At 56.5% G+C, this 10,369-nt stretch overlaps 1 protein-coding gene across 2 annotated transcripts in view; it reads right to left on the reverse strand.

Annotated features, from left to right (window-relative positions):
* The window catches only part of PSD2 (pleckstrin and Sec7 domain containing 2), an 86,487-nt gene extending 83,605 nt beyond the window's left edge, over window positions 1-2,882 (reverse strand). The window contains exon 1 of one of the 2 annotated variants that reach the window (XM_051793686.1): window positions 2,748-2,882. The gene's annotated coding sequence lies outside the window, so the exon portion shown is untranslated. Of the gene's footprint in view, window positions 1-2,740 lie in introns of both variants that reach the window. The other variant, XM_051793684.1, reaches the window with a different exon arrangement.
* Window positions 2,883-10,369: the final 7,487 nt, after the last annotated feature.

Consider the following 10,369-nt stretch of genomic DNA (forward strand, 5'->3'; position numbering starts at 1 on the left):
CTGCTCAGCCCCTCGCTCTGGGCCAGGGGAGTCTGCACCCCAGCCTGGAATGAAGCTGAAAGGTGCAGAAAGGTTTCTCTAGTCTTTGTGAGGGCTGTTGCAGTGGCTTCCAGAGAGGAAAATTTCGGGTAGAAGGGAGGAGCAGGCAGGGCAGAATCAGGCAGCAGTAACCCAGGATGGTGGCCTGTCTGTCCTGTGCTGGAGCAGATGCCACAGGCCTTCCCAGGGAGAGCAGTCCAGGACCCTGAGTGATGGTGCTGGATGAATCCCAGGGGTGACAGAGAACATTGGGACAGAATAGACCACCATCTCCAGCCCAGGGCTGCCTGAGCCCGTTTGTGGTGCCGGGAATGGGGATGGGATGATGCCTTTGAGCCCACAGCAGTGAAATTCAGTTTGCCAGCAGCAGGGTGCAGGCTGCAGCTGGCTCTGAGCTGACTGTAGGTGCACAAGCTGGCTGTTCACAGCCTCACACCACCTCTGCCAGCCCAGGAAGCAACCCAGAACCACTGCCTCCCTCACACTTAACCCAGTAACCATGTCTCCCCTTTTCCTGCCACACTGATGCCAGGCAGAAAGAACCAAAAGTTGTCACTCGGGGACAATGATTTTTTAACTCCAAGATTGCCATTCATCCTATGCAAAGGCATTTTGATTAAAGAATCATCTCAAATCCACAAACAAGAACTCAGTTCTGAAGACGTGATCAGCATTTCCCCTTAATTAAAAAAAAAAAATATTTCAGAAAAGCAACCTAATTTATCAAACATTCTGATCCCCTAAGCCTGCCCTCTGCCTCCCCTTCAGTATCTATATGAAGGGGTGGAAGCTCCACTATGATCAACAGGCAAGGTCTGCACTACCCAGAGGGACTGACAGTGAACTGGAGGCTGAAGACATTTCATAGCATGAGAAGCTCCTCACAGCAAGAGCTCCCCATCCCACAGACACAGCATCCCATGCCTGCAAACCTGCCAAGAGGCTGCTAATTCTGCTTGCCAAGAAAGGCCTGAAACCCTCCCAGTGAAATTTTCGTCCATCAGACCAAGATGAGCTGCCAGTCAGCTTGAGTGGGCTTGTCCACATCACACCTTTTTAATTCTGCTTCTCAGCCTTCCCTCTGCTCTGGGGAACTGCAGCAAACCCAGGAATGGACGTGGCAGGGATGCTGCTCCTCTGGCTCGTGTCTTACACACCACTGGTTGAAAGGATGTTTCTGACACCCAGCTGAACCTGCTCCCTTACACAGAAGGACAAGGGAGCAGCTGGCCAGGAACCTGAGAGCAGAAAAATCCTTGCAGCAAACTCCCCGTCAGGCCACAAATCCTCCAAAACCCCTGCTCCAAGTCCTTCCCTGAGCAGCCCAGGAAGCATTGCAGCTTTGAGATAGCACGAGACCACTTGAGCACAAACTTAATCCCACAGTGCTCCATCCTGGAGGCTCTCAGGGAAGAAGAGCCAGCTCAGCGCCTGACACTTCTCCCTACACTGCTTGTAAGAGGATGGTGATCCAGCCTGGAGCACTGCTGGGCCTGCAGAGAAGTGGGTATGCAGCGCCCTGAGCAGCCTGTCCTGCACCCTACTGCTGATGCAGGGGATGGCACAGCCCGGGAGCAGCCCCATCCCTCCAGCACGGGGAGAACGCAGCTCCGGGGGCACCCCATTGCTCCAGTATGTGGGACAACACAGCCCCAGGACCAGCCTCTTCTCTCCGGCACGGGTGTGACACAGCCCTGGGACACCCCCATCCCTCCGGCACAGGGATAACACAGCCCGGGGGCACTCTCATCCCTCTGGCACAGAGATAACACAGCCCGGGGGCACCCCCATCCCTCTGGTATGAAGACAACACAGCCCGGGGGCACCCCCATCCCTCTGGTATGAAGACAACACAGCCCGGGGCACCCCAATCCCTCCGGCAGGGCTCTAACACAGCCCCGGGGGGGGGCAGAGGATAACACAAGCCCGAGAGCAACCCCTTCTCTTCGTCACGGAGGTACCACAGCCCCGGGACATCCCAATCCCTCCGGAACGGGGGTTACACAGCTCAGGGGCACCCCCATCCCTCTGGTACGAGAACAGCGAGCCCGGTGCACCCCAATCCCTCTGGGACGGGCGTAACACAGCCCCTGGACACCCCAATCCCTCCAGCACGTGGGTAACACAGACCGAGGAGTACTCTCATCCCTCGGGCACGGGTGTAACACAAGAGGGGGGGCACCCCCTCCCTCTGGATAACAGAGCCCCAGGACCACTCGCTTCTCTCCAGCACGGGGGTGACACAGTCCGGGGACACCCCCGACCCTCCAATACAGGGAATAACACAGCCCAGGGACACCCCAGCCCTCTGATACAAGGAATAACATAGCCCGGGGGCACCCCCGTTACTCTGGTACAGGGAATAACACAGCCCGGGGGCACCTCTAAACCTCCAGCACGGGGGTAACGCAGCACGGGGGCACCTCCATCCCTCCGATACTGGAATAACACAGCCCGGAGAGCACCCCCATCCCTCCGATACTGGGAATAACACAGCCTGGGGACACCCCTGTTCTTCTGGTACAGGGAATGACACAGCCCGGGGGCACCTCCGTCCTTCCGGTACTGGAGTAACACAGCTCGGGGAGCATCCCCATCCCTCCGACACGACCCGAACCGCCCCTCCGACCGCACCGCTCACCCCGAGGGGGCCCCTCTCCCGGAGACGCTCCTCCCGGGTGGGAGGCATAGGCGCACTCACCCCGTACCTCCTCGCCCTGGTCGCGCGCTCTGCCACGTCCCCGGGACACGCGTGCGGCCATGGGGAAGCGGGAGAATCCCCCGGGACAATCCCGGGACAATCCCCGGGACAATCCCGGGACAATCCCCGGGACAATCCCGGGACAACCGGCACCGGCCGCGGGGCCGCCAGGGGGCAGCAAAGCGCCCGGCCCGCGCCTCTACCGCCCCCTGGCGGCCGCGGCCCGAACTGCGCCGGCACCGCCCGGGCCGGGAATGAGCGGGATAAACACCGGGAATGAGCGGGATAAACACCGGGAATGAGCGGGATAAACACCGGGAATGAGAGGGACAAACAGCGGGGATGAGCGGGATAAACACCGGGAATGAGAGGGACAAACAGCGGGGATGAGCGGGACAAACACCGGGAATGAGCGGGATAAACACCGGGAATGAGCGGGACACACACCGGGAATGAGCGGGATAAACACCGGGAATGAGAGGGATAAACAGCGGGAATGAGCGGGATAAACACCGGGAATGAGCGGGATAAACAGCGGGAATGAGCGGGATAAACACCGGGAATGAGCGGGATAAACACCGGGAATGAGAGGGACAAACAGCGGGAATGAGCGGGACAAACACCGGGAATGAGCGGGATAAACACCGGGAATGAGAGGGACAAACAGCGGGGATGAGCGGGATAAACACCGGGAATGAGAGGGACAAACAGCGGGGATGAGCGGGACAAACACCGGGAATGAGCGGGATAAACACCGGGAATGAGCGGGACACACACCGGGAATGAGCGGGATAAACACCGGGAATGAGCGGGATAAACAGCGGGAATGAGCGGGATAAACACCGGGAATGAGCGGGATAAACACCGGGAATGAGAGGGACAAACAGCGGGAATGAGCGGGACAAACACCGGGAATGAGCGGGACACACACCGGGAATGAGCGGGACACACACCGGGAATGAGAGGGACAAACACCGGGAATGAGCAAGACAGACGGGGGGATGAGCAGGACATATATTGGGAATGAGTGGGACACAGGGGATGAGCGGGACTCTGGGGATGCTCATCACACACTCCCCCCTGGCTCTTTTGGGGCAGCCAGAGCACCTCCCGAGGGCTTTGCTGGCGGTGGAGGAGCGGTGGAAGAGGAGAAGAAGGGTGGTGGGAGTTTTGCATGTTGCTGGTGCGGGAAGGGGCTTCAGAAAGATCTGTGACGGGCCAGAGAGCAAGGCAAAGGTACCAGGCTGAGGGGCCCCACGTTGGTGCTCGACCTCCTGAGCCCCTCATCTGCTTCTCAGGGATAAGGGAGAGAGGAGGTGGGGTGTGCAGGGGGGCTGTGTTCCCTCCCTCCCTGCACTGTGCACAGAGGACAGGAGGATGTACTGGGGATACTCCTCAGCCCCCCTGGCTGTTTTGGGGCAGTCTGAGCACCTCCTGAGGGCCTTGTTGGTGGTGGAGGAGTGCTGGAAGAGGAGAAGGGTGGTGGGAGTTTTGCATGTTGCTGGTGCAGGAAAGGCCTTCAGAAAGCTGTGGGATGGGCTGGAGAGCAGGGCAGGGGTACCAGGCTGAGAGGCCCCACATTGGTGCTTGCAGGAGTGAATACTCTTTTTCCAGAAGATTTTGCTACCGAGGAGTCAGTCATTTCATTTAAGAGAGGCTTCCCTGCCACTTTCTCCAAACAGTGCTGTTCTCTTCCCTCTTGCATTCCAGAAGCTCACTCTCTGATATGGGAGGACAGAGAAGATGCCACAGGTCTTTGCATCCAGTGGGGAGAGATGGGGAAGCAGAGGTAATAAAACTCAAAGAAGAAACAGGAGGTGTGTCTTTCTCAGGCCCAGCGCTGCTTTGCAGCCTGATGCAGCTTCTCCTTTGCAAGTTTTCAGCATTCTCGTTTTCAGAATGAACCTTTTTGGATTCTTTCCACTGCCCTGACATTTTTGGGGGTACCTGCGTGTATCTTACCACACAGTGCTCGACCTCCTGAGCCCCTCTCTCGCTTCTCAGGGGCGGGGGAGAGGAGAGGTGGGTTGTGCAGGGGAGCTGTGTTCCCTCCAGGCAGCAGCTGCCCTCTGCACTGTGCACGGAGGCTCCGTGGACCGATGGACCAGACGTGTGCTCAGCATCTTCCCTGGCGTTGCTAAGAGACAGGATCCCAAGGGATTGCCGCGGTGCCAGCGCCGAGCCCGGCACATCGGCAGGAGAACCTCTGGATGAGGGGAGGGCCATGTGGGAGATCACACAAAAGGCAGCAGCAAGGCACCGTGAGGGACACACCCCCACTCCTCACAGGGCAGCCTCTGCAGCACCGAGAGAAGGGTCAAGGCCGAGAGGCAGAGCTTGGCAGCAGCAGGATGAGGATAATCTGGAGAGAGGTCTCTGGAGGGTTTCAGGTCAGGGAGGTCACACTGAAGCAAGATATTTCTGTTAGCAGCCCCTTCCCTTTGCTGGGGCCGTGGAGGGGGCAGGCAGGCAGCTGGCATGTGTGAGCTGCAGAGGGGAGGCTGAGTGGGCACCTGGCAGAGGGGAGGGCAGAGGGACACTGAGGGCAAGGATGAATGTTCTCACTCGTCTGCCCGTCCAGAGCTGGGCACTGCAGGGCTGAGCTGCTGCCTGGGGCGTTTGCATTGGTTTAGAAATAGTCACTTGGCCCTTTTTGTCTCCTCTCTTTCGATATGGCAAGGAATTCAGGAGGGGACTGAAAGCCAGTGCAGGGGATGGAGAGAAAAACAGCCACAGGTGATGCAGGAGCCAGCTTCCAGGACTTTTCCCCAGTGCTGGAAAACCACCCCAGAGACTGGACTGGCACAACAGGGCATCCCTGTCTGACACATACTCTGACGTTTTACAGGGTGAGTAGCTGCCCCTCAGTACCACAACTGGCGTTTTTCCACCTCTGTGCAAGTCTTTTTGCACAGTAGCTCCCACAAGTCAAAACTTTCTTTGCCTTTTATGCCACCACCATTTCTACCATGTGATTTGAGATTTTAAAAACATCACAAATGGTGAGTTGGCAGCACCAAGGAGGCCCCAGGAGAGAGCAGAAAGCAGCACAGAACAAGACAGACTGACCACGCTGCCCCACATCCTTTGGCATTACCTGGCTGAGCCTCCTGTGCAGTCACAGGCACCAAGTTTAAAGTCCTGGGCTGCTGTCACAAAGCATATTAGGGGATGGCTGCTCCAAGTGGGCCTTCCCAGGCCTTTGCATCTCCAGGTGGGTCCCCCAAGCAGTCCTGGGTGGTGCTGCTGGCTGGGGGCCAGCATGGAGTGAGGCAGGAATGTGGTGGTGGATGGACCCCTGTCTGCCACTCAGCCAAGCCCTGCACTCTGCAGGGACCCTTCCTCTTCCCAGGAACTTGGTGAAAGGGACACATTTACTACTCTCACTCTAATGCAGGTACATTTTGGATGATACTCCAAAGCAGAGTATCAATCCATAAGAGTCCTTCCCTTTGTTCATTGAACCTTCACCCCAAATTTCGATATTTTTGATATGGTATCAGTGGTAATTTAAAGCTGTGGACTCCTTTGACATTAGGCTGCCCCACGGTGGTTTCCAGAGAGATGACAATGCCTTACCCTGCTTGTAATTCTTTCCAGGTGGTAACTCCTCCCCCCTCATTACCCTTCTGTGCCCCCCACCCACATGGGCCATGTTTTCCTTCCTCTGGGACCCCCTCTCCCTGACCCTGTTGCCTTGGGAGGTGTTCAGCATTTTGCAGGGCAGAGCTCCTGGAAACACAGGGCTCCTGGTCTGCAGAAGTCCATCACCTTGAGCTGAGGCCCATCCAGGTTAACAATTAAGTTCCAAAGTTTCTTCCAGCCAGGAGGATCTTCTGAGAGACAAAAGGCTCCTGCTGGCAAAATGAAGCTCCTAGATCAGCATAGGAGCAGCACCTGTTTTCCCTAGTTTGATGGGAAGCTGTAAAGCTCTCCAGCTCACTGCCTTCAGGTACCTCTTGCCACCCAGACCTCCTGAGAGCTGGCTTTTCTGGGCTGGGAACTCTGGCAAGGCGCCCTGGCTTTCCCAGGATCCAAACCCTGGGATGCACTAGAGGCCTGAAGGTGCTGTTTGGAGGCCATTCTTCCCTTCACAGCACCACTGTAAATTCATGACACTGTGTGGGAAGGTCCCAGCCTGTTCCTGGGGAGAGCAGACCTGTCCCCTCCGCTGGGCACAACGCTGGTCCCTGGCTTCTGCTGTCCAGCTCTGACTCATGTTTTCCATGTCACCTTCTCCATGGCTCCCATCCACTCCTTTCTGGAGTGTGGGATCCCAGAGGGGAAGAGACAACAGCAGATGCTGGTGAGTAAGGCACAACCCTACCAAAAAGCCATGGATCACAGATAGCCCCACTGCTGCCCTGAGTGCTCCATTACCTGCTGGGAGAGGAGTCTCTGGCACATCTGATGTGCTGGTGGGTCTGGCTTTCTCTGGAGAGGTACTCCTGAACACACCAAGCCTGAGGGACCACAGGGGTACCATCCTGGCTGGACAGGTGGGATGCTCCATCCCCCAAACTGGATCATACCCAGCTATCCCCATCACCCCCAGCCTCATTTATGCAAGCTGGGCATCCCAGTTCCACCCATTTGTAGAAGGGCACTTCAAAACTCCCCGGAAAGCACCTCCTTCTTCCCAGAAACATGCACTAAACTGCACTTTGAGGACTCCCAGTCCCTGCCAGAGACATCCCTGCTCTTGGGTTCCCTCCCTCTCTGCCGTGACTCTCAGTACACGGCAAGCAGGGCCATTTGCCAATGTTTGTGTCTCGACAAACAGTCTGTCAGCGTTTGGTGCACGGCTTCAGCTGGGATCAGCTCTGCCTTCTCTCCCCATTAAATGGCAGAGCTGTGTGCAAACACCCTGGCATCAAACCATCTGGGGCACGCTCGGGGCCAACTGCAGATCTCCCAGTGCCATGTGTCAGGCACCCTCTGGCACCACGGCGAAGGATGACTGCGGGATCGGCATTCCCGGGCCACCACCGGCACAGGGAGCCAACCCCATCCCTGCCCATGGGGGTCTCCTCTGCCACCAGTCACCTCTCCCACTAGGAGTGCCTACCTGGATCCCCTTTGCTCCTGCCTGGCTCACAGGGCCCCTGGCAGGAGCAGCAAACAGCACTCCTGACTGAAACAGGCTGTTGAATAGTAGCAGAGGTCACGGAATCGTAGAATCATGGAACAACCTGAGCTGGGAGGGACCCACAAGGATCATCGAGTTCAACTCCTGACCTTGTACGAGGGTCATTGAGTCCAGCTCCTGGCTCTGCCCAGAACAGCCCCAAGCTGTCAGAGAAAACAACTTCTCGTGGCTGATAACAAACTTCTCATGGCTGGTAACTCACGAGCCCCTCACTCCCACTGCCATGACAACAAGCTTCCATGGCCTTTGTTCATGGAGCTACTGAGCATTCCCCTCCCTCCCTGGCTTGCTAGGGAGCTGTGGCCTGGGATTTGGGAGCAGGACAGCCTGTCTCCTAGGATTGCACCTGGACAGGGCACTGCCTTGCTTGCACAGACGCTGTTTGAGCTCAGTGGGAAGACAACATGGATGTAAAGGTGAGGTTCTGTCCACACTGAAAGGCTCTGGAATTGGTTTCTGGCCCAGACATCTGGGATTCTGGCACCTTTAACTGCAGCCTGACCTCTGCTCTGTCCTCCAGCCTCAGCAGTCTGCACCAAGAACAGATTCTGGCTTTTGCACAGGGTCACATTCAGCTTGGTGTAGCTGTTACAGGAGAAGAGCAAACTGGAAGGGGAGATGTGTGGGATGTGGAACATCCTGCCTGTCATCAGCTGGAGGAGACACCAGCCCCTTGCAGCAGCCATGGGCCTCCTGAGTGAGCCCAGTGCTCCCACAGTTTGTGGGGGGCACTGCTCTACAAACTGCTCTACACCAGTTTGTGTTTGCCCCCAGTAAGCTGTTGGCCTGTTCCCCTGCCCTTTCCTCGTGCATTAGTTCCTTAATTCTGAGCTGTGAAGACCTTAAATGGTACCTTGGAGAAGATTTCCACATCCCTGCTGGACACTGGTGAGACATGTGGGTTCCCCAGACTCATCTCCAACACCTGGCATGGCAAGGGCCTCATTCCTCTTAATTAGCACAAAATGAGGATGTCAGTGAAGGCCAGAAGTGAGGCTGGTGATTTATTTTATGTCTCTGAACCTCCTCTTCCTTGGAGAAGACTGGCTGTGGGTCACCATGGAGTGGAATAACTCAAAACTGCAAAGACAGGTGATACTCAAAGTGCCACTGGTGGTACCCAGAGGATAAGTCACCCTTTGTAAGGCAGATCTATGGCCTGTCCTCCCCTGGAATTCAGGGAAATCAGCCATCAGCCCCAGACACTGACTCCACAGACATCACAGAAAGCAGCACTGGCAGACCAGCCAAGCTCACCAGTCCCACCACATCCAGGTTGAAAAGTCTTCCAAGATATGTTCAGCAGCGCTTGGACAAGCTGCTGCCTCCATGTAAAGCTGGAGATGGACCAAGTGACCTTCAGAGGAGTATGTGGGTAGAAGCTGATGGCCAGAGAGTGCAGTGGGACACATCTCCACTGCATTTTACCCTGTGGATTTGTTGGTAATGCTGGTTGACAGCTGGTGGGACCCAGGCAGGGTCTGCACTGTGTCCCAGGCTGGGCACAGCACACAGGCACCACTGGAAAAAGGCACCCATCCCCTTGCTGGGCAGCTCCCAGACTCAGGGTTTGCACTGTGGGACATGTCTTGAGGCTTCATTCTGGTGGTATTGCTGGTGATGTGTTCATATACAAGTGCTATTTCTTTCCAAAATTACACATTAATGTTTCCTGGGGATACAAGGAGAGAGCAATCAGCATTCCCACAAAGAGAGGCCATCAAGAGCTGCAGATGACAAACACATAACTGATCAAAGATCAGGTTACAGCAATTATTCCCCATTTCTGCCACTGAAGGAAATGTGTGCTGCACCAATGATTATCATTAAACTCCAGCAAAAATCATGATCAAAGCAAGAGTAAAAACTGAGCCAGAGCAAACACAAGCCCCCCTGGCCAGAGCCCCATCACAGGAGCCTGATTCCCCTGCCATGTCTCCCCCAGCCCTCAGCAGAGTGCTGAGCTGGGAGTCAGTGCCTGACTCCACTGGGCAGCTTTTCCCAAAATAGCAGCCATGGCCTGCTTCTGTATCTGCTCTCTTCAGAGGGCCAGGAGCATCCATAAAAATCCAGCTCCTGGGGCTGGCCAGGAGCAGCAGCCAGGGAATGGATCATGCCCAGCACATGCTGTGGCCCAGCTGTGGATGCCTGGAGGCCAGGTCTGGTACTGGGATGTGCAGGCAGGAGCTGCCTGTCTGCCTGTGCCCCAGCTGGATGTGACACATTGCAGGTGACATCCAGGTGTCCCCCCCGCAGCAGTGCTGGGCTGGGGACAGGTTGAATCAGGTCTCAGCAGCATGTGGGGGCTGTTTATTCGTGCTCAGGTGCTCACCAACACGAGCTTGGTCACAGCCGTGCTGGGGGTGAGTTATCGGGGGGGTGGGATGTGCTCGTGGGGGAGGCAGGTAGGCAGGGAGACAGGGGTGGGAATAGGGTCAGGACTGGGGGATGGAGGTGGGACAGAGGAGCTGGAAGAGGAT

Source organism: Manacus candei, unplaced genomic scaffold, assembly GCF_025592945.1.
Source record: "Manacus candei isolate 608988 ecotype Guabito, Panama unplaced genomic scaffold, ASM2559294v1 h1tg000037l, whole genome shotgun sequence".
Taxonomy (NCBI): Eukaryota; Metazoa; Chordata; class Aves; order Passeriformes; family Pipridae; genus Manacus; species Manacus candei.